Raw genomic sequence first — 24,878 nt, 5'->3', positions numbered from 1 at the left:
TCCACAGATGATCAGCTGTATCCATGAGGCCTGAGGTGAGGCATAACTTCAAGGAGAGGGAGAGGGAGAGGGAGAAGGAGAGGGAGAGGGAAAGGGAGAGGGGGAGACAGAGGGGGAGGGAAAGGGGAGGGGGAGATGGATCTGCTTAACAAGGACAAAGGCATACCCCCAGGAAAAAATAATTCCTCCAGTGACAACCTTCCTGCCTATAATTACCACCATCAAGTTAATTCCTACCAGGAGATTAATGCACTGATTAGGTTAAAACTTTTATAACACATTCATTTCATCTGTAAACCTTCTTGCATTGTCTCATACAAAACCTTTGGGGGACACCCAATATAAACTGTAACAGGTCCCCACTACTTGTTTCCCAAGCATGCCTATGTCCTAATTTCTGGAAGCCGATAATGTTTCTTTACGGGTAAAACAGAACAAAGATTGCCAGTGGAATTAAGATAGTTTAGCAGGTAAACACAGAGATGCTCCTGTATTATCCCAGTGAGCCCAGTATGATCACAAGAATATTTATAAACAGAAGAGGCAGTAGATGAGACCAGATAGCGATATTTCTTGGAATAATGTGGTTGGAGATGCAATGATGCTGTTGTGAAGATGAAGCTGGACAATGCAAGAAAATAGATTATCTCCTAACGGATCTGGAATGGATTACAGCTCTGTTGATACCTTGATTTTTGTACAATGAGAGCTGTGTTGGACTGCCTACCCATGAATTACTAAGCTTTTGTAATTATAGACCACCAAGTATGTGACAACTTGTTGCAGCAGTGATACAAGATTAACATAGAGAAACAACATGGAAAGAGCAATGAAATAGACTGAATGATTTTAAACTATATTTTATATATTAGAAATTTCTTGGTGATGTTTTCCAGGAAAGTTCATTTACATAGCAGATGAATTCAAAGTTTAGATGTAACCAAGTGAGAATATGGAACAGTGTTAAGTCTAATTCATGGTTATTCATTTTTAATTGGCAAACTAAACTGAAGGTCTGGGAATGTCATTGGATGAATGAAAACATAAAAATCATACTTACATGTAAACTAAAGATAAGTGTGTGTGTGTGTGTGTGTGTGTGTGTGTGTGTGTGTGTGTGTGTGGTATAGATAGTACTTAGTCTTTGCATATCGTCTGTGAGTAAAATTCTTTCCTTTAACTTTTACTTGGGTATGGATTTTGGCAGATCATATGCCTCTTTAACTCAATTTTCTCATTTGTAGAATGACATATTGCAAAATGTGTAGGATTCAAAAAATTTTGCAAAGAAGGAACTAAATCATTTGTAGTCATTTTAAAGAAAATTTTCACTAATATTTGTTAAAGGAAAACCAAAATAAATATACAAATTTAATGGTTTCAAATAAACACACTGTAATAAAATATTTGTTTCTGAAGGATGCTTTAAATATATCAGCAATTTAAATTAGGGAATGTACACCTTAGTTTGTGTATATTCCTTATTTAATAAATTAGAAATGTTTTAGAGTGGGTGTAACATGCAACATGGACACTGGGTTATACAGTACAGATATTTTTATTCACATAATTAGAAATCAAGTCCAAAAAGTTTTCCTTTGTTAAAAAAGGAAAGGCAGAAATGTATGACAAAGATGGTACCAGTGATACAAATGTAAACTAATGTGTGCATACACACACACACACACCACACACATGGAAAAAAAATGTCTAACATAATTCAAATAAATCAAACAAAATTTTCTGATTTTACATCATCATGTTTATAATCCCATAATGGACACTGGACTAAGAAAACAAGTTCCATCCCACAGATAGTTTTAAATAAGTGTAAATATTCTGCTTTAAAAAAATATTACTGTCACTTCTAAAAAGTTATATTACTGACATCCAGTATTTTGGGAGAGTATAATTACAGTACACTGGATTCTATTCTAAGTGCTTTATATGTATCATTAATATAGTTTAACCTCACAACTGAGTCACTAGGTATTGTTATCTCTGCTATATGCGTGAAGAAAGCGACATGATGAGGAAACTAATTTGCTTAAGATGACATAGTACATTCAGTAAGTGGAAGAGGTAGGATAGGAGAATTTATAATATTGTATAGTTTGTATTTATTTCTCAATTACGAATGATTGATTTGGGGACAATATGAGTGAAATAGTATATACAATGTGTTTAAAAATTTTGGTTCAAATATTTTACATGACTCTTCATATAATTGATGTGTGAGCTGAAATTGGTGCTACTACATTTTCTACAACTAAAAAAGTAATAATTATATTACAAGGAAATGTCATTAATTTTATAATCCAGCCACAGAAAACTAACATAAACTTACTTCTGCCACATATGTTTTGTGATCAGAGAACTATAACAGAATAATTAAAAATGTTTTGCTTTGTAACAATATTACAGTTTCTTACAAAGTTTTGCTATCATTGGCAATCCTCAATATCTTAAAATTTGAGTGCATGCATTTTCCTTATACCCAAAATTTTAAAGGTAAAAAATATATTTCAACTCTAATTTAAGAAACTACTAAAAAAATATTGGTGGCCAAAGGTTTAAATACAAGATGACCATTGCAGCATTAAATTGTAAAAAAAGTTCCTGGATTATCATTAAGAAAAAGTAAAAAGCTTCAAAATGATTTATGTGCACAATCCCAGGGAAGTACCCAAGATTTTATTTGCATATGTTGAAAAAATATATTTATATCACAGTACTAGTACTGTTTCTTCTCATTTTTGAGATATTCTTAATTTTCTTTTGGAAAAAAAAAAAGTTTTGTGCTAAGGATTGAAACTGGGGTGCTTTTTACCACTGAGCTATATCACCAGATCTTCAGATATTTTTTTTTTTAAATTTGTTACTATGTCTCTTAAGCTGGCCTTGAACTTGGAATCTTCTTGCTCACACCTGCCCCTGCATCACTGTAGCTGGGTAACAGGTGTGTGTCACTGGAGCCAGCTAAAAATGTTATTTTAATGCTAATTTTATGAGTAATTAATTTGTTAAAAAAGGCTATTCATTATTGATTTTTTCTACCCTAATCTGCCAGCACAATTTTCATCTGTTTATGATGTTGATCAGATAAACTTCATAGCACAATGATACATACACTAAAATACATGTTTTAATGAGAAAGTTTTAATAAAAGGCAATATTCATGTGATTCTTGCAAAAGGTGAAATAAGTTTACAATAATCAAACTTACCTTTTTCAATAAACTTATTGCTTTACATTATTAAAAATTGTACTTTAACATGTATAAGTAAATATGTTTCCCAAGCATACTTGAGTGAAGTTTCTCAAGCATACTTGAGTGTAGAATTTTCTCATAAATTTTTATCAACATTTTCTATCAAACATAAAATGTGATGCTATTGATATTATTAATATATATGTATTATGTAAATAAATATTAAAATTTTATTTTTATATAAGTTTATAGTAACCAGGTGGTATTAATGTTTCTAATTAGTATATGATTTTTGCTTTTATTAAATAATTACTTTTTAATGATGATTATTAGATACTTGCATTTTCAAATTTCCTTTTGCCTTCATGTATATTTGGATGATTCCTTTGGATAAAGGAATATTTTATTTTAGGAATGAAGAACAGAAAATGATTTATAAGACCCATTTAGGAAAATAGTCTCTTAAACAAGGCACTTATTCAACAATATTTGGCAATAATCAATAAACATTTGTATATTTAAAATACACCTACGTCATCTGTGCACATATATGCATGACTGGCTGGATGACCATTCTGAGGCTGGTATTGTAATTATTTAAAAGGGGGCTTTATTGGAATGAGAACAAGAATATAAAAGGGAAAAACTATTTCCTGACATGAAACCATAAAATTAAAACCATAGATTTCTGCTCCGCACATGCCAAATCTCATATCCTGATGTACCAGGATATGCTTAGTGATTTTCCTTTTGGGGACAAACCTCTAAGGGAAATTTCTGCAATTAAAAAAAAAGGCTCTCATGAGAAACACCCATTTAAAAGAAAAGAAAGTCATCCATATCTGATTTGAGCATTCTTTTATTTCCATTATTTGAACAAGTTATGTGTTATTCTACTTTGAATGTTATTTTTATTTGCGTTAATGTCTTCTTAAAATCAGAGCTTGCATTTGGTAAAACTTGATGTGCCTCTATGATAAATATCTTTGTTTTTTCTTAATATCTCAGTTCAGTTTTTAAAAATCCCAAATTAATTCTGTTTAGAACTTCTTTCATCTCTTACGTTTCCTTTAATAAGAAAAAAATTCAAATTCAAATAAATCATGTTCATGACCTTTTGTCCATTGAAGACTTGCATAGATTTTGAGGTGTTTTTTATAGACTCACCTAAAATGTATTTAATTACATAGGAGAAAAAAAATCTGTGCTTGACTTGGTACTTAATTTTTGATTACAGATCTGATGATTGTTAAGTATTAAATATTAGATTTTTGTCTTCTAAAAAAAGCATCAAATGTTATAGTTTTATGGGTTTATAGACTATTAACCAGTTTTATATCTAATAAATTCTGTTGATTTCAATCAATTCTGTTGATTAAAGTTAATTCTTGGTTTTAAATTCTACTTTTAATTAGCCTTAGCACCATAGGTCATGAATTACTAAACTGAAGGGAATCTTTGACAGCTATTCATTTTAGACTTCAGTCACACTTTTAACATTTTTTTAATATTTTTTTTTTTTAGTTTTTGGCGGACATAACATCTTTGTTTGTATTTGGTGTTGAGGATCGAACCCGGGCCGCACACATGCCAGGTGAGCGCACTACCGCTTGAGCCACATCCCAGGCCCACTTTTAACATTTTTAAAGTGTATATTTTAAACACTTTTAATTTTCAGAAAAATTTTATTGGTTCTTTTTAGTAATACCTGACAGTAGAATTCATTTTGAAATACTTATATACAGCACACATGGAAATATAATTTGTTCTAATTCAGACCCTAGTACCTCTCCTTTCCCTTCTCTTTTCCCACCCCTTCCTCCCTTCCCTCTGTTAATCTTTCTGTCATTAACTCATAATTATTTTTTTAAAAAATATTTTCTTGTGGATGTACATAATGGCGATTCACTGTGCTATATTCATATATGTACATAGGAAAGCTAGGTCAGATTCATTCTACTGTCTTTCCTTTCCCCATTACCCCTCCCTTCCCTTCATTCCTCTTTGTCTACTCCACTGAACTTCTATTCTTATATATTTACCATGTTAGCAAATTGAATGACATTTTGTAATTATTGAGGTGTTAAACATTCTGATTTTTTAAATAAAATTATCAAACTTTATGAGGGGTATTATAAAGTAGAAGTCTTTATAAAACCAAATACACCATGATTCTAGACTAAAGCTACTATTTTTTTCAGTTATTTGGTTCTTAATTTGATTATGGATCATTTTAGAACTCTATCTATCCTCTGCAACTTAAACCTCTCATTTAATATATTTGGTTCTAACAGTTTGAACTATAATCAAATATAAAAATGAAATTTCACATGTAAAAGGAAACCTCATCAAAGATTAAGTTTATGATTTTGTTTCTTCCTGGCTACCAAAATATTAAAAATAAAGAATCAAGTGTAAATCACTGAAATTAGGCTTTGCTTTGATCTCAAAGAAGATGAGAAAAAAAGTCCCTTTGAAGCCCATATTATTGGCATCAGATTCATCATTTTAGGTCTGGAGCTAATTTGTTTAGAGGTTCCAAAGTTTAGATTCTGAGGCAACTTCCCCTAATATGTGCCTGCTAAAAAATGATGAACCCCAACCCAACTTAAACACCTAAGCAGTTTATGATCAACCCCACCCAGCTTAAACTCCTAAACAGTTTAGGATCAACCCATCCTAGTTTAAACTCCGAAGCAGAGATTCCTTTTTGCGGGGTATAACACTGCTCTGTGTGTGCTGACAGGCTGCTGCTTTCCTTGGAGGGACAGCCTTGTTGTTATACACCACGTCCCTGACAACAAATCTCTGACGTGGGGTTCAGGTATGTGGCATGGTCTTTAGACTTTGCGTGGACTCTGAGTGTCCTTTCCCATATGATCTTTGAGTTCTTAAAGTAGTTCCCTCAGACAGGTGTGGAAAGGAATCCTTGCCGTTACTGGCTTGCTTTCTTTCTATTATTTCCAATAGTGACTTTATGGTTCTTCAGGTTTGATTTTGCTCTTTTTTTGTTGTTGTTGTTTTATTAAATCTGGCATACACATTTCATTTTCACTTCCTATAAGTTTTTATTAGGCTACAAAGAAGAGATGCATTTTGTAGAGCCTTGGTTAATTAGCTTGTTGTGGTTTAGAGATGAGGTATCTTCCAAGAATTCATGTGAGAGAAAATGCAAGAACTCTCAGAAGTGAAAAGATTAGATTATGAGAAGTATGACCTAACCCACTGCTCTGGATTAACTGGGTGGTAACTGTAGATAGTTTGCATGTAGCTGGGGGACATGGGTGTGGAAAGTGGGGGACATACTTTCAAATTTGAGATTATTTTGATCCTGGTGAAGGGAGTTCTCTGTGTGGGCTTCCTAGTTGCCATGTCCTGAGTTGCTTTCCTTCTCCACACACTTCTACCACTAAACCTCTGAAGCTGTGAGCCAAAATAAATTTTTACTTATCTATGTTGTTTTGTAAGAACTTCTGGTCACAGTAATGAAAAAGCTGACTAAAACAAAGTTATTTAAATTTTATTCGCTTCTTTTCTTCCACGTTTTTTATTGGAGCATTGTAGTTGTACATAATGGTGGGATTAGTTGTTAAATATTTATACATGCATATAATATAACAATATAATTTGGCCAATATCCTTCTCTGAACTTTCCCATCTCCTTTCCTTCTCTCACCTATTGGTCCCTTTCCTCTATTCTACTAATTCATTCACTTTTAATATAGCCCTTTCAGAGGTTATGCAGGGAAAGTAGGTATAATAGTATATTTTCCTTAAATATTGGCAAACATGTGGAGTCCTCCAGAGAAATAAATTCTGCTAGTTCGGGAGTTTTAAGTTGTATGACCCTGAAAGGAGTCAATACTAAGAACTGAAAACATGGCATCACAAGCATGGAGCCTCATAGCCTATACCGAGATTGAGAAATAAGGTTACACATTATCAGAGAGTCACAGGCTCTCTATAGGCATCTGGATTAGCTTGGCCTCATCTCAGCAATGGAGCAATATAGAATACAGTTTCAACTTATTGGGGCAGGAGTGAGTCATAGGAGAATCACTCAAAACTAGCAGTCTCCTTCTTGGGTGTAGAAATCAGAACTAAATCCTTTGTTACACTGTCAATATTTATCAGAGCCCTTTACTTTTGAGAGTTAGAGAAATTTTAAGAGAAAAATATACTCAATTACTTCTCTGCTTATAAATTTCCAAAAATAAAACCGATTTTATATCTGAGTGTGTACCACAAGTGATATGTGTATATGACCCTTTTGTATGATGAATATAATATATTCTATAACACTGGAGTTATAGAATTCTGCCAACAGAGGTTTCTTGTTTTTGTTTTCTTATTTTTTTTTTTTGGTAGTGGGGACAGGCAATGAGATTGATGGAGTTCCCCTTTCTCTCTGTCATTCCTAGTGATGCCCTTAAGGACCATCTGGCTGAGTGTATCAGTAAGAAGATCATAAGTTATGATACAGTAGGAACAAACTGAAAATTTTGCTTACTTGCAACAACAGAATCTGTTTTTAATTTTATACATGCTGCCTGTCTTTCTTGTTGTGCTCTTCACGGTTATCTATGGATACAGGCTGATAAAGTTTCCATAACACCACCATTATATAATATAACAATATAACTTGGCAAATATCCTTCTCTGAACTTTCCCATCTCCTTTCCTTAACACCAAAATTGCTGCTTCCAAAACAGCAATTAATGAGAAGAGAATGTAGTAAATCACATACTAGGTTTTAAAATCTTCAGACTGGCTGTGACAAAAATTTCACTTACCTTTTCTTGTAAAAATGAGTCCAATGATCATGCTTGTGTTCAACCAGTTAGGAATATCTAATTCTTCTAGTAGGAGGATCACTCAATAGTCTGATGTTCATATTTCTGAGGTCCTCTCATCTTTTGACATTGAATTCTACTATTCCTGACAAATGATCAACACTTTCTTTTTCTGTATTTTTTTCTTCATTATTGTAGGGAAAATACCTTCCATCTCTTCTGTGTTGTTGTATGCTCAACCTTGAGTATACATACCACTTTCAGACTTTATTACAAGATGCTTCACACTTGTACCTTTTGTCTCTTGCCATACAGTTTATTCACAATTTATAATTTAATTTTGAAATTCTAAATTCACAGGGTAAAAGTTGAAAGATTAGAATAAAAATTTCTGGCCTTCATCTCCAACTAAAATAAACATTTAGAAATCTAATATTCTATTCCTCTTTGTAGACTATTCTGCATAATACATTTTTGAACCTTTTTTTACATCATTGAAAAAAAGCTAATAGAATTGGTAGCAAAGAGTTCAACTGGAAATAATCAGGATATATTTGAATGAATATATTTTATTAATTTGAATTAATAAAAAGTATTGAAAGCTCTTTGAGGAGAGCTTTGGACATTAATGCTTCAATATATTTGAAAAACAGGGAAACACGCTATGTTTTAAAGTAACTATTAGAAACATAGAGGAAAAGTTAGATTCCCTTAATTCATTCAGTTATGTAGGTTTTAAACTTGTTTTTAAATATATAAAGAATCTTTGTGGGTTATGTTACTCTTCTCTTAAATGCTAATTGCCTGTATCAGGGGAATTGCATGTTTTTACCAAGGACAAAGAATACACCAAAGCCCTTTATAAGTCTACCAATTTCAGGAGTATTAGGAAAGAAAGACTACGTCTTAAAACAAAAATCACATTGAAAAGGTGGGCTCATAGATTTTTAAGATGGTTGGATAAACAAGATTTCAATTTTCAATTTAAATTTAGGAAGGAAGTCCCTATGAGTCTTAGTGATATGATTTTTTGGAACTATTTCACTAATAATCAGCTCTCCATTTGATGAAGAAGTTTATTTCTCTACTACACACTCATAATTCTTTGGAAGTCATGTTAGTCAGCTTTCTGTTATTGTAACAAAATACTTGAGATAATCAACTTAATAAGGGAAAATGTTTGCTTGGGCTCAACATTTCAGACAATGGTCAGTTGCCTCCATTGTTTTGGCGTTTATATCAAGACATAACATCAGGGCAGAGAATGTGAGGTGAGGCAAAGATGCTCTCCTTATGGTGACCAGGAAACAAAGAGAGATAAGAAAGGGCCGTGATCCAATCCCTTTAAAGAGTGTGCCTAAAATGCACAACTGTCTTACACTAGGCTACACCTCTTAAAAGTTTCGCTACCTCTCAACAGCACAAGCCGAGGATCAGGTTTTTAACACATGAGTCTTCTGGGGACACTTGTAATAGTTAGATCAAAACTATAGCACTCCACCTTGGTCCCCGAGCTTCATGCCTAATACACAATGCAAAACGTATTTGGTCCATTTCCAACAAGCCTCAATTCTTGACTGTTCTAGAATTGCTGAAAAATCCAAGCCCAAAATCTCTTCCAAGACTCAAACTCAGCTCTAAGCCCTTCGTAAAATCAAAAGAGTAAGTTACATACTTCCAAGATACAATGGAACAGGATAAACTTTCCTATTCCAAAATGAAGGAATATAAAAATAAGGAGGAATCAGATCAAAACAAGTCTAAACCGAGCAAAGCCAAGATTAAATTGTGTCTGGCATCTGGGGCACACAGCAGTAGGAAGTGAACTTGGACAGCTGTACTCCTATAATCTTGTTGGTTAAAACCCACACAGCAACTCTCTTGGGCTGGTTCTGGTCACAGCTTGAAGTTTCCCTCAGCTAATGTGCCATGTGTTCAGTATCTCTATCTTCCTGGGTCTCTACTGCTTTGGGTTTTGCTCTCACAGTTTCATACACTGTCTTGCAGGGGATGGACATAAATTCCACCCATGTTTCCTACTGCCTACCCTCCCATACTTTCCCTTGAAATTTCAGTAGAAGTTTTTATGACCACATAACTCTTTTCCTGAATTCCTGCAAAAACAGTGTCTCCTAGACAATGCCAACATCGACCATGGGTACAAGCTACACAAAGGTTTGCTTGAACCAAGGATTTAGCAGCATTTGAGTGCCTTATAGGCTGAACTTAGGGAAATGAATTATTGGGAAATAATTCCTTGGGCAGCACCACCAACAAAAACGTTTTTGAAGAAGTTTACACTTTTGTACCTTTGAGTCTTTTGGAATCTTGCCCATTCCTGAGATGCCCTTAAGACATTTTCCCCACTGTCTTAGAGCTAAGTACTTGAATTCTTTTTATTGGTGTTGCTCTTTTTAGCCATTGCACTCTCCTTGGCAGCACCTTCAAATGGGCTCCTTTTCTGGCTCAACTGCAAGTTTCTAATTTTTCCTACCCTGATCCTGTTTATTCCCAGGTCTCACAGTAAATTTTTTTAAAAAGCAGCCTGTAGTACCCACGCTACTTCCTGAATTCTGTGTTGCCTTGAAATTTCCCTTGCTAGATAGTCAACTTTAAACTCAGACTCCAACAAGCAGGACATGAACATAATGCATCCCAATTCTTTGTAAGAGTGTAAAAAAGTAATCTTTAGTCCAATGTCTAATAGAGTCCTTATTTCCATATGAAAACTCATGAGCATAATCCTTTCTGTCCAAATTTCTATCAGTATTCTGATCTTCTGTGCCCTTACCAGAATTAAGGTCCCCTTACAATATTCCAGGCTTTTTCTCCAAGCTTTGCAAAATGTATCCTGTGAACAAATTCCAAAGTTTCTGGACCACATCCTTAGGTGTGACCTCAGTATGATCTCACCTCTTGGTACCAATTTTCACTTCTGTAACAAACCACTTGAGATAGTCAATTTAAAAAAAAAAAGGCAAAGTTTATTTTGGCTCACAGTTTCAGAAGTTTGAAAACATGGTCTTTTGGCCCTATTACCTTTGGGTCTGTGGCCAGACAGTATATCATGGCAGGAAACTTGTGGCAGGAGAAGCTACTCAGTTCATGGTAGTCTGGGAAACAAAAAGAGAAAGGAAAAGAAGGATCCAGGGTCCCAATGTCTCCTTCAAGTCATTCTGCAAATGACCCACCTTATTTCTACTAGGTCCCACTTTTACAAGTTTTACAACCTTCTACCTCAGCACCACTCTGAAGACCAAGCCGTTAACATCTAGGCCTTAAGGGGGATAGACAAGATCTAAACGATAGCATAAGTTGATTTTTATGTCAAGCTATAACATGCTTATATTTTGTTTGCTGTTTTGATTCTAGTTTTATCTTCAGTGAAAACATAGAATTAGCCTGTTTGCAAAAGTTTTAAAAGAGTAATATACCCACTATTTCTAATCCAACATTAGTACACCCTGTGCGACACCCACAACTGGCCAGACGACTATGTAGATTCACTTCTTTCAACCATCACTATTAAGTTACATTAATATCAGACTTAATATAACTATTAAGTTATATTATTGTCTTCTCAAAGTACTTTCTTTAGATATGAGCTTCAAAATTAGACAATGCTGTCTGATACCTGTGGAACACAATGTGTTAACCTATAATCTCATTGTGCATTAATTTCATGTGAAGCTTATGGCTACATGAGCACCCATCCACTTATTATTTAGACTGCCATGTCTCCGTCATGCTACCTATGCAATTAATTTTGAAGCCTGTCAATGTAATACTTCCTGGTCCTTTGAAGTCTCTCGTGGTTGATTTCAACTGGGAGAACTGCCTATCTCCTGGAACCTGTCATCTATGGTTTGTCCTCTCTTGTGGGCTTTTTTTAATCTGAAAATTTAACAACATTTTTTCTTAGTTACTAAAATTAGGAGTCTATATTTAAAAAGGAGTACTGTTAGTAGGAATAATGGTTTAAATATATCACATTAGATTGTATTTTATGTATATCATGGTGTTCAACGTAAAAACATAGTACTTTCAAAGATCTCTACTTGCCTCGGATTGAGAATGCAAAATTGCAAAAAGCTAACAGCTGTTGAAAGGGTAAATTCTAACATCAAGGCATTATCAAGTGAGTCCTTTGCTTCTTTATTGAATGGAGCAGATTGTAGAGATGATGAAACTCAAGACAAGTTGAGCCTAGCTGGACTTGATAATCCTAACCAAAGTAACAGCCCACCATGTTGAGGGACTTCTTGACAATTCAGAGGGAATTCATGGGAAAGCCAAAGAACTCTTGTTCCTGTTCTGCCTAGAAAGCTATTCTCCAGATTTGAAAGAGATTCTTGAGCTCTGATGAAGTGTCAAGCTTGGATGCAGAACAACAGACCAGTTTTAAATGTCTGGCCTGGGGCCTTGTATGGCAAGGGTTCTGCTGCTTTTAGAGAAAGATTTTCTATGGAAGCTTAGCAAAAGCCAAGTTTTTGTCTAGCTGTTATTAAAATTAGGAATAGTGTAAGTTGAATATAGTTTTTGTTTAGATCTTGTTTCAAACTGTATCTTCTCAGATCTGTGTGCTGCTAAGCATTGATTAACTTACATTGTGTATGTTTATAATACCCCTCCAAAGAGCCACACTACTAATGCAGAAAGCTATGCCTTTTAAAAAATATGGAGTTTGATAATGTTTTAAACCTATCAAGTAACACTACTCTCTAATGTCAATTAAATTGCAGTGAGGAGTTGTATGAGTTCTCTAAGGGCACAAGTAATTATCCAATACAGGTTTATAAAGAATATAAACATTACATTTGGGATTAGGAAATTGGCCTGTGGAGGTAGCTTAAATCCTATAAATAATTTCAATACACTTTTCTTCATAAAAATATGTGGAAACCTAACTTGATCCTCATCTTTCTTCTTTCTCAGGGATCAAGAGTTTGTGTCTTCATTACCTCCAAAACAAAATTGCTTATGAAATATGGCTCAAAGAATTGTTTTTTTGGAATAGTTGATCTTTTGAGGTGAAAAAGTAAAGGTGATGGAGATGCTCTGGTTTGATTTATATTTCAGAAGAGTGAAAATGAAGCTGAGAGAAATGAAGTGCCTTCTAAGAGCTCATAAAACAGATGATTACAGAAGGAGTGTCTAGAATTTCAATCCAGTGAATCATCCAATGAACAAAATGAATGCTCCTCTAAAATATTCAACAACCACCAAAAAAAGGCTCTTGCTGAAACTTCTAAAATGTTTGTGATGAAATATTGAAGTTTGAGGAATGTAAGTTTTTGATACAATACATTAGAAGAGTTTCCCATGGTTCACATATCATTATAGACTCAAAGTGGCAGAAGTTGAAGATTTCTTATGACCAAATCCCAAAATGGTACCAGGATTCAGTTACAGGTTCAGTGAATTCCAATCTACATGAAATGACCTCTCTTTCAAGAATGGAAACAGTATAGTTCTACCCACTTTTTATAAAACTTATTTTTCCCAATGTGATATGAAATGAGTGGAAAGTTACCAAGCAGTCAAGCATAGATCAAACATCAAATAAAAGGCAGATGTGGTGAGGTGGGTTGGTCAGAGCAGGAGTGGTAAGAGTCAAGAGAAGATGAGTTGACGCTTCTCAAAAGTTGATTCTTTTGAGAATCTTACTTCGTTTTTTAGACATGAGGCTCCAACAAGCATGTTCACAGTTGGATACTTTCTTTCAGATATGTTCTTTGATGAATTAGTCTTCTTGTTTCCCAGTTAATCATAGAATTTATATTCAAAATAGTTCACAAATGTAATTTCAATATTCAAAGCAAATTTAAAAATTAATAAACTTCCAAATTTTACATGCTGCATTATACATCTGTAGACATTAAGTGAGATTATGTGACCAGATTCTTAGTATTAATTTATTCTTTCATTGAAAAACAAAGAATGAGTTTACCTAGAGAGTTCCACCAATGTGTTCTTCTACCAACAACCTTGACAATGTTACATTGTTAGATGAGGAAATTCCCTGGACCCATCCACACCTACATCATCAAAATCTCTGAGAGGGCCATGAGGAACCTGCATTTCAGTAGGCTCTGCATGTACTCTTGTGCTTGCTGAAGGATAAGAAGCACTGAAGCAGAGCACCTGACACTTTCTGAGCGCTGTAGCACTATATTTAATAAGTCCAGAAGATAAAAACAGATATAAAATCAAGTCTTATAGCTAGTAATGAGAATGTTGTGAAATAGAAAAATAAAATGGCTCTTTTGGGTATATTTCTGATGCCAACACATATGGAAATACAATCTAATATAATTTGAGAAATTTTGTTTAAAAGAAGAAGGTAAATTGAAGTATTACTCCATCTTGTAGGGAATTTTAAGAGTTTTCATGTACACTGCATTTAAATAAAGTGGTAATTTTTTGTTTAATAAAAGGATTTCTTAATTGCAGAACATTAATAGATAAGGCCAACATTTCATTATTTCTAATTACAGATTTTCAAGTTTCAAAAACAGAAAACATTTATTCATATTAAAACAATAACTTATTTTGATTTCAAAGCATAATACCACCTCTGCCATCTGTTGTAGTTGTATAATTACACGTAGCAATTTAGTTTGAATGTGATTCTTTAATTTAAACATGGCCCTCATGTCTCCTTTTTGTCTGTAATAGGATTATAATGTAATTACATTTAGGTGAAATAATTTGGAAGTGCTTAAATATGCTACCATCTGCTATGGTATTTAAATTCTTGGGGGAAAAAAACCTTGCACCAATATAAGAATATTTTTCCTCTGGGGTTTCAATAGTGGCTGCAAGTATCTTTTAAAGTACTCAATTAGAATAAATCTCAATACATACATGAAGTTATTATCCACTTGCTACATAGTGAGAGTCAAATGCTGTGTTCATTTATTGGAAAAATTCCAATAAGAGTAAATCTATCTGCACGGCTGTTGACATGCCTCATGTTAAGGCTGAGGGGCAATGAATGCAGGGTAGGTAGCCTCTGTCTGTTCTGCATAAGGAAAGTCAAAATACATACGGCATTGTTCTCTCACAGTATTACTTCAAAATCAGAGAATTGTCTTACTGACTCTGTCCTTATTAAAAAAAAAAAGGATGTTTTTGGAAAGGAGGTTAGCATCAAGGTGAAGGTGATGTTACCTTTTCTTTTCTCATTATCATTATGCTCAGATGTTGCTTAATTATTAGTTACCTGTTTATAAATCCATCCACCAGAAGTAGAATATGAGAAAAGGTTTGTGTACAAGTACTTTCAGCATAACCCAGCAAAATGGTGGGAGAAGCAGGACAGGGAAGGGGAAGACAGCAAGAAATGGTGCAATTTCAGGAACAGGCTGAGCCTGGGCTTGACCCTGTAGGGTCTATGCAATGTAAATTATGCCTCAGTTTATCATATTTTATAACATAGGCCTTGGACTTTTATGTTTCCATGTTACTCAGTCATTTTCAAATGGTGGTGCAATTAGATGGCAAGGAGTAACTGGTGAAACTCCTAAGCACTTTTAGTTTGCACATTTGAAAAACCTCCCTAAAATGGCAAGTTCAAGCTTTTAAAGAAAAGCCAGAAAGTCAGGGGAAGAGTACACAGATAGCAGTGAAGGGATTCAGGGAATCTGAGCAGGTTGCTGCAGTGTGCTATGGTAACTTTGTACCTGAATTACAAAGTATTACGGTTGTTAGGTAAATTAGCAGAGTTAAACAAAACAAGGCATGTATTTTAATACATATTGAAACTAGGCTAAATAAAACTGCTAATTTTCTTCTAGGAATTCTAGAACACTGAAGTATTATATTTGAAATTATTTTATTTAAATAGCTACATAATTTAAGCATTGCTAACTGCTTAGCTTTTGTGTTTTTAATAATAAATTGGCTCATATGTTAATTTAAATTTGACACCTATGAAAGGAGAATATTTGTGTTAATTACAGTTGGGAATAATTACTCATGAAAGTATAAATTCTAAAATTTTTAAAAATGTGCTTTAATAAGTGATATTTAAAATTTCAAACATCTGTAATGGCCAAAGTTAGGAGAGAGTAATCAAAAGTTTTTAGAATGGAATACAGCAAAAAAGGAAAATCTTCTGTAAGCCACAGTGTGATTTTAAACTTAGTGATTTAGAACATATTTTTATTGAGCTTAAATAAAACATAACATACACACACAGTAGCAAGTTAACCTGATGGTAACAAATTAACCTTAAACTTTACTGCAGATTTAATAAGAGATATTACATTCATATATTCAATATATATCTCATATTCAATTTATGTTACATATAAATCTAATATTATGTAAAATATATTATTATTTAGTTAATAGATATCTCATCCTCAGTGAGGATGTATTGTGTAAAATATTCACAATTTATTTTATTTTTTTAATGATCAGGGCATGAAATAATGTTTCTATCAATGGATAGTAGAATTCTAGAAATGAATTGTATTATTCAGTTTTATCAGTTTATAGATTGGAACTTAGTCACTAAGAAATCAGAGACTTTTCAATATCACTCAAAAAAAATAGACTGGAATACAAATCATCTAACATCCAGGTTTTCATTTATGGCATTCTTCTATCACAGCTTGCCTGTAAATGCACTTTCCATATGGATAGAATTGTAGGAGGCAAACATTTTTTTCCCTTCATTTTAAATCTCAAAACTAGAGTATTAATTATTAGATTTGTACCATTACTCAGGGTAATCAATTATACTTCATTTTTAATTAAAAAGATATTTTAATATATTTGGCAGACATTTAAAATAAGCCAAAATATATATAATAAAATGTTAGTTTCTTAATATCACTTAGTGATATTTCCATAAAGGGACATATAAATATACCTCATTTAAAGCCATTGCTGTAGTGTATTCAGTTGTAGGAATGCACCCACATTTCTTTACGTGGTCAACAGGCAGATTAAGAATAGACAAACTAAACAGACATTTCTCAAAACAAGAAGTGCAAATGGCAAAAAAGAATTTTGAAAAAATGTTCAACATCTTTAGTAATCAAGAAAATGCAAATGAAAACTACTGTGAAATTTAATCTCACTCTAGTTAGAATGGCAATTTTTAAGATACAAATAACCATAAATGCTACTAAGGATGTGGAGGAAACGTATACTCATGCATTGTTGGTGGAATTGCAAATGTGTACAACCACTTTAGAAAGCAATATAAAGATATCTTGAAAGACTAAGACTAAGATGTAGGCTCTCTATTCATCTCACAAGTCATTTCTTTTGCTGAGAAGAAACTTTTTAGTTTGAGTCCATCCCATTTATTGATTCTTGATTTTAATTCTTGTGCCACAGGAGTCTTATTAAGGAAGTTGGGGCCTAATCCCACATGATGGAGATTAGGGCCTACTTTTTCTTCTATTAGATGCAGGGTCTCTGGTTTTATTCCTAAATCCTTGATCCATTTTGAGTGGAGTTTTGTGCATGCTGAGAGATAAGAGTTTAATTTCATTTTGTTTCATATGGATTTCCAGTTTTCCCAGCACTGTTTATTGAAGAGGTTATCTTTTTTAAAAAGCATTTTCTTGGCACCTTTGTCTAGTATAAAATAATTGCAGTTTTTTGGATTAGTCTCTGTGTCCTATATTCTGTACTATTAGTCTACCAGTCTGTTTTGATGCCAATACTATGCATGCCGTTTTTGTTAATATTGCTCTGTAGTATAATTTAAGGTCTGGTATAATGATGCCACCTGCTTCACTCTTCCTGCTAAGGATTGCTATAGCTATTCTGGTTTGCTTATTTTTCCAGATGAATTTCATGATTGCTTTTTTCTATTTCTATGAGGAATATCATTGGAATTTTGATCAAAATTGCATTAAATCTGTATAGTGCTTTTGGAAGTATGGTTGTTTTGACAATATTAATTCTGCCTACCCAAGAGCAAAGTAGATCTTTCCATCTTCTAAGGTCTTCTTTGATTCCTTTCTTTAGAGTTTTGTAATTTTCATTATATAGATCTTTCACCTCTTTCATTATGTTGATTCCCAAGTATTTTATTTTTTATTTTTTTTTAGGCTATTGAGAATTCAGTAGCTTTCCTCATTTTCCTTTCTGAGGATTTGTCACTGATATACACAAAATGCCTTTGAATTATAGGTGCTGATTTTACATCCTGCTACTTTGCTGAACTCATTAACTAGTTCTAGGAGTTTTCTGGTGGAACTTTCAGGGTCTTTCAGGTATTGAATCATACAAATAATTACCCCTCACACATCAGCTAGAGCACTAATCACTAGGGTATATAAAGAACTCAAAAAGCTAAACACCAAAAAAAAAATAATAACCCAAATAACCCAATCAATAAATGGGTGAAGGACCTGAAGAGACACTTCTCAGAAGATGATGTATAATCAATCAACAAATACATGAAAAAGTGTTCATCATCACTAGCAGTTAGAGAAATGCAAATCAAAACCACTCTAAGATTTCATCTCACTCCAGTCAGAATGGCAGCTATTATCATATAAACAACAATAAGTGTTGGCGAGGATGTGGGGAAAAGGGTATACTCATACAAAATTATACTATATGCATGTATGAATATATAACAATGAACTGCAAATTGTTGCAGCCAATATGGAAAGAAGTATGGAGATTTCTTAGAAAATTGGGAATGGAACCACCATTTGCCCTTGTTGTCCTTCTCCTCAGTTTATACCCAAAGGACTTAATAACAGCATACTACCGGGACACAGTCACATCAATGTTTACAGCAGTACAATTCACAATAGCTAAACTGTAGGACCAATCTAGATGCCCTTCAATAGATGAATGGATAAAAAAATGTGGCATATATACACAATATTACTCAGCAGTAAAAGAGAATAAAATCATGGCATTTGCAGGTAAATGGATGGAGCTAGAAAAGATAATGCTAATGAAATTAGCCAATCTCAAAAAACCAAATGCCTAATGTTTTCTTTGATATAATGAGGCTGATTTGTAGTGGGATAGGGAGCAGGAGCATGGGAGGAATAGACAAACTCTAGATAGGACAGAGGGGTTGGAGGGGAAGGGAGGGGGCATGGGGTAATTAATGATGATGGAATGTGAGGATCATTACTATCCAAAGTAAACTTGTGAAGACACAAATTGGTCTGAGTATACTATGTATACAACCAGAGATATGAAAAAATTGTCCATATATATGTAATAAGAATCGTAATGCATTCTGCTGTCATATATAAATAAAAAATTACGTAAAAAAGAAAGACTAAGACTGGATCCACCATATGACCCATGTATCCCACTCCTTGATATGTATCCAAAAGAACTAAAATCAGTATAGTACGGTGATATATGCATATGAATGTTTATAACAGCACAGTGTACCTTAATATACAAAAGAAGAAAGACACTCTACTACATATACATAATGGACTAAAAAGAATATTCCATAAAATATTTTATAAAAATAAGTGAAATTATATAATTTGCTTGTAAATGGATGGAACTGGGAATGTCATGCTAAGTGAAATAAGCCAGACTCAGAAAATCAAAGGTCCAGTGTGTTCTCTCATATACGGAATCTAGAGAGAACTAAAAATTTTATAACAGGATAAAGAAGGATCTCATGTAAATAAAGAGAAGAACAGTGGAGTAGAGCAAGGAGATAAAGGAATAAGGAGGAAGGATGGAAAAGAGAAGGAACTGTGGAATGAAATTTACAAAATTATTCTATATGCATGTATGAATATATAACAATGAATTTCACTTTTTTAACTATAAGACATCAATTAAAAAGTATATTGATAGAAGACAAATGTAGTAGAGAAAGAGGATTGGGAGAGGGATCAGGGGGGAGAAGATGGTACACTAGGGATTAAAATGGAGCAAATTATATTATATGTATTTATGAATATGTCAAACCCTGCGATTATGTAAAATTACTATGTACTAATAAATACACAAAAAAGCAGAAAAGCAAAGAAACAAACAACAAAGTTATTGCAGACTTCGAGTTTTGGATGTAATTCACTAATTCTTTGGACAAAGACTCTGGGGAACAATAAGCAGAGAAAAGTAGTTCATAAGGTTATCTGATAAAGGCATTAGAGAACCACAGAAACAATGAAACTGAAACAGTTGGTACTCCCGAGTAGGGAGAGCCACAAAGATATAAGCGGGGATTGCTGCTATTGCCTTGATGTCATTTGCTATTTATGGACATAAGCAGGAAGCTGGTAGTTAGTGTTTCCACAACAGAGGAATCATGTTGTGGGGGCTGGGAAATTAGCAGAGATTTTGGCTGGCACATAGTGCTTGATTTTTTTTTTTTCTTGAGTCTCTTGTCAATTTGTGTGAAAAGGAGGCTAGAAGTCTAGAACTGAATGAAGTTGAAGAAATCTTGTGGAGCTCAGGAGACAAAGATCGCAGACAAAGATCCATTGTGTGGAGCTACCCAAAGCTTTCAGTATAGAGGTGCAGGAATATATCAGAATAAGACTAAACTTCCAAAGTTTAGTAACTTAGCCTGGAATTAGCTCAACGTGTGATTATGTTAAGGTGATCTTTCCTCATACTTTAGATAAGTGAGGAAAGGATAAACCCACTTTGGGAGAAGAAAATAAAATCTGGAGCCTCCAGTTTTTTAAATGTAAGGCTCTTTATTCATTCATTTTATGTATATTATGCATAATATAAATATATAATTATAATTAATATATAATAATATACATTAAATTCTTAGTTTTTCAATTGTTAATCTAGTTCTAGACCACATAAAGAAAGGTGGGTGCATTCCTACAATTGAATACACTACAGAAATTTTTAAAATGAGACATTTACATGTTCTTCTATGAAAATATCACTAAGTGCTACATTTTATAGTATATTATATTTTTATAATATATATTATGTGTTTTTTTTTCTGTCATGAAATACAAATACACTCATATCATCATCCATAATCAAATGTGAGTACTTGAAATTAAAAATGAAATTAAGAAATCCGCGTATCCATCTGTCCATCTAATAACAGATGAGAGCAGCAAAATAGAGAAATGAGATAAGGGTTAAGAGCAAATACCTAAACTTAAAGTTAGAGACAACAAAAAGAGAAGGAGCAACAACATTAACAGTAACAAAAACAACAACAAAGTAGAAAATCAAAAACCAGTGTAAGACATAACAGGGCATAATAGGAAGTTGGCACACGGAAGTTCTAACAAATGCAAGTCGGAGTTAGGGAGCAAAGAATAGAACAAGCAAAATTTGAAGGAAGCATGGTTTGTGATTTTTCAAAAATCAAATTCAACACCAATAGAAAAGACAGAAAGTCACACCTAGAAACATCATGGTAAAATTGCTAAAATTCAGACAGCAAAATTATAAGGAGTTTCTAGAGGGAAGAAGTCACAAAACTTTCCTAGAATCACCAATATTGAGTAACAATTGAATTACAATAAACATTAAAATTCACAAGTCTATCATATCTTTGTGTTGAAACAAAACCCGCAAGGAAAACTGTTCTTAAAACGTATAGATTAGATAAAGATATTTTCATAAAAAAATAAATAAAATAAAACTTCAGAAAATTCATTGCCAACAGACCTGAACTAAAACAAATAAGTGGACATTGTATTTTCCAAAGTTTGTCAGAATAATATCTCTTACTTCACAATGTGGTCTTGCTACAACTTTATCCAGAATTGCAAAGGTGATAGAGCAAGTGAAACTATCACATATGGATGGCAGAAGTATAAATTTGTACTATTACTTTTGAAAACTAAACAGAAACATGTATATTCATATTCTAAATATATATCCAACATAAATACGTAAATATTTTCAACAAAAGATATAGAGCACAGTACGAATAGCAACATTATTAGTCATAATAGCAGAATCTGGAAAAACCTAGTTAATTAGTCAATATTAGGATAGATCAGGATTTACAAAATTTTTCAGCAAAGAGACAGACAGTAAATACTTTAGATAATGGGAGACAAGTACAGTTTCTATTACTTATTCTTTCATTCCTTTTCCTTTTTTATTTAATGATCCTTTAAAAATTATATTTACCTATCTTATAGCCATATTCAAACATGGACTGTAGACAAGCTTTTGTTCATGAATGAGTTCTCCACCTTCTGCAATAGAAAAAGAAATGGTAATATATTTATACCAGAAATATTCATGGAGCAGAGTTGGGTACATTTTTCTCCAAAGGGCACAAACCCTAAATATTTTAAGTTGTGTCTACCAAATAGTCTATTACTCAACTCTGCTGTTATTGTGCAAATACAGCTATAGGTTATGTGTAAAAAGAATCAGTAAGACTATGATCCAACATAATTCTACTTGCAAAAAGCCAATGGTGAGCCAGACTTGGCCTGTAGGATGCATTTTATAGACCCATGCTGTAGAAGAGTGGGAAAGAATATAAAAATAATGAATCAAAAGACAGATAAATCTTTTCTTCTTTTTCTTTTTTTTTTTTTTGCACTGGGGATTGAACCCAGGGGCTCTCGACCACTGAGCCATATCCACAGCCCTATTTTGAATTTTATTTAGAGATAGGGTCTCACTGAGTTGCTTAGTGTCTTGCTTTTGCTGAGGCTGGCTTTGAACTTGTGATCCTTCTGTGTAACCCCCATCCAGTATGGGCTTCTGAACCAAGATTATTCAGGGGAATTTGGAGTGACATGCAATGACCAGGCAGACACGGAATACCTTTTTCTGGGCGTCAGGATGGCTTCCTGACCTCAAGATCCCACAAAGGGGGCAAGAGAAAAACACGAGAGGCTGGTGAGAGAGAGGATGCATGTTCTGAGGCTCGGCTTTTATTATTTTTTGGAATATTCTATCCCAAAAAAAGGGTCATGGATAGGGTTACATCAAACAGGTAGGTGTAATTCAACCCCACTGGGTGACACCCACTCCTGGAGCTGCCCCTTTCTTATCCCAGAAGAGGTAAAGTCCAAGTGCCTTGCAATGTGTGCAATACCAGTTCAGTACCTCTTTACTCAGGCCTTAAAGGTGTGTACATAGCTCCTGTCCAGAGCGGTCCCAACACTCCTGCCTCAGCCTCTGGAGCCTCTGGGATTATAGGCATGCACCACTGTCCCTGCCAAAAAGATAGATCAATCTTATAAACACAGTTTTTATCAAAAGAAAGCAGTCAAAATGTACACAATGGTTTCCATCATATACAGGTGAAAAAATGAACATAAATAGTCTATTAAGCAGAATGTAAGATAATGATTGCAATATGAGGGTGAAGATTGTGACTGAAAGGAGCTCAGGAGGCTTCTTTGTGGTCATTATTGTTTCTTGGTTTCATACTGGTTACACAGATATATTCTCGGTAACTTTGAACTGCATGCTTCAAATTTGTGCACATTTTACTACATATGTAATCCCTGAAAAAAATGCTTATTTAATTTTTTTATGCTAGGGATTAAACCCTATTCCTTGTGAATACTAGTCAAGTACTCCATGATTGAGCTCTATACCCAAGCCTAAAATAGTAATTTAAAAAAATAACATCTGGCACTAAAAGATTTTAATCCCAAGTGTCTATTCTATTGTGATGGGAATTGGTGTTCTAGAATAAAGATCTTTGTACTGAGAGATATTGACTATGAGACATATTCAAGGATTGCAGAGAGTTAAGGAAAATAATTTGGATGTTCCCAATTTCATCCATAATCTTAGTTACAGGTAATAAGCCAGAACATATTGACCAAGACCTTCAGTTGTCATTTCCTACAGATACTTTTTTCACATTTATCTTTCTCCTAATTTACTAACTATATGCATGCCCCTAACTTGTTAGAAATTTCACTATATTGCTTTGCTTTCATGTAAATCTCCATGTTACCAAATAATTGGTAGTTTCAAATATAGCTTTATGTTAAAAATAAATAAATCTGATAACTGGATTACAAATCCTTTTAATGCACAGTTGTTTCCAATTTTTGTATGTGACAAGTTTGAAGAATGACTTAATTGTCAGCTGATCAAAATTAACTTCAGTTGATCACCCTGAGACATTGGTGTAAAACTAAGAAGGAGGTCAAATAACTGAAGGATATCACTGTAAAACCATGAATGTCAACATTTATCATGATCAAGCCATAAGTTATAGCCATCCAAAGATACACAAAACAACCAGTGAATCCTAAGTTTCTTCTATCACAATGAATTTAGTTTAGTTTGTTTTTTAAACTTGTACATCAAATGTATTTCATTTTTAGTGTTTCAGTCCATATTGTATCAGTAATAGAGGTAATAATAAGTAAATTCAGAAGAAAATTTGATCATTTTTAGAACACAGAGACTATCAAATGTTGACTTATATTTTCATGTTAGTAGAGAAGTATGATAATATATTTTGAGTAATATATTTTTAGACATCAAAACATACTTTAGGATAACAATTTTGGGGGGGAATGAACTTCAGATATGAACTAAAGAGAAAATAATTTAAATGTTAATAGTGTTAAAAAACCTTTTCATGCATTTAAAATACATATAATATTAAATATCTATGATATTCAGGACCTTTAATTTTATATTTTATTCATATTCTGAAGGTATTGGAATCAATTTATTTTAAAACAATCAATGTTTACCAAATAAATCACTTTCCCACTCTTCTTTAAATTTATGAAACATCTTAAGGTAACATGTGTAAGGAAGTACAGAGTTTTTCAAATTCCTTTAAGTAACTTGGCTAAAAAAAAATGTTGAAACTCCTGCTCTAATAAATTTGGTATTATTCAACTAAGTAGAAAAGATTAATTTCTTAACATACCCTCAGGAGTTGGTATTTGTTTGATTTAATTGGATTTCATGAGAAATGTGTA

Source organism: Spermophilus citellus (genome assembly GCF_964194105.1).
Source record: "Spermophilus citellus genome assembly, chromosome: 10".
Classification (NCBI taxonomy): Eukaryota; Metazoa; Chordata; class Mammalia; order Rodentia; family Sciuridae; genus Spermophilus; species Spermophilus citellus.
The sequence above is the reverse complement of the archived record's forward strand: the minus strand, read 5'-3'. Positions refer to the sequence as shown.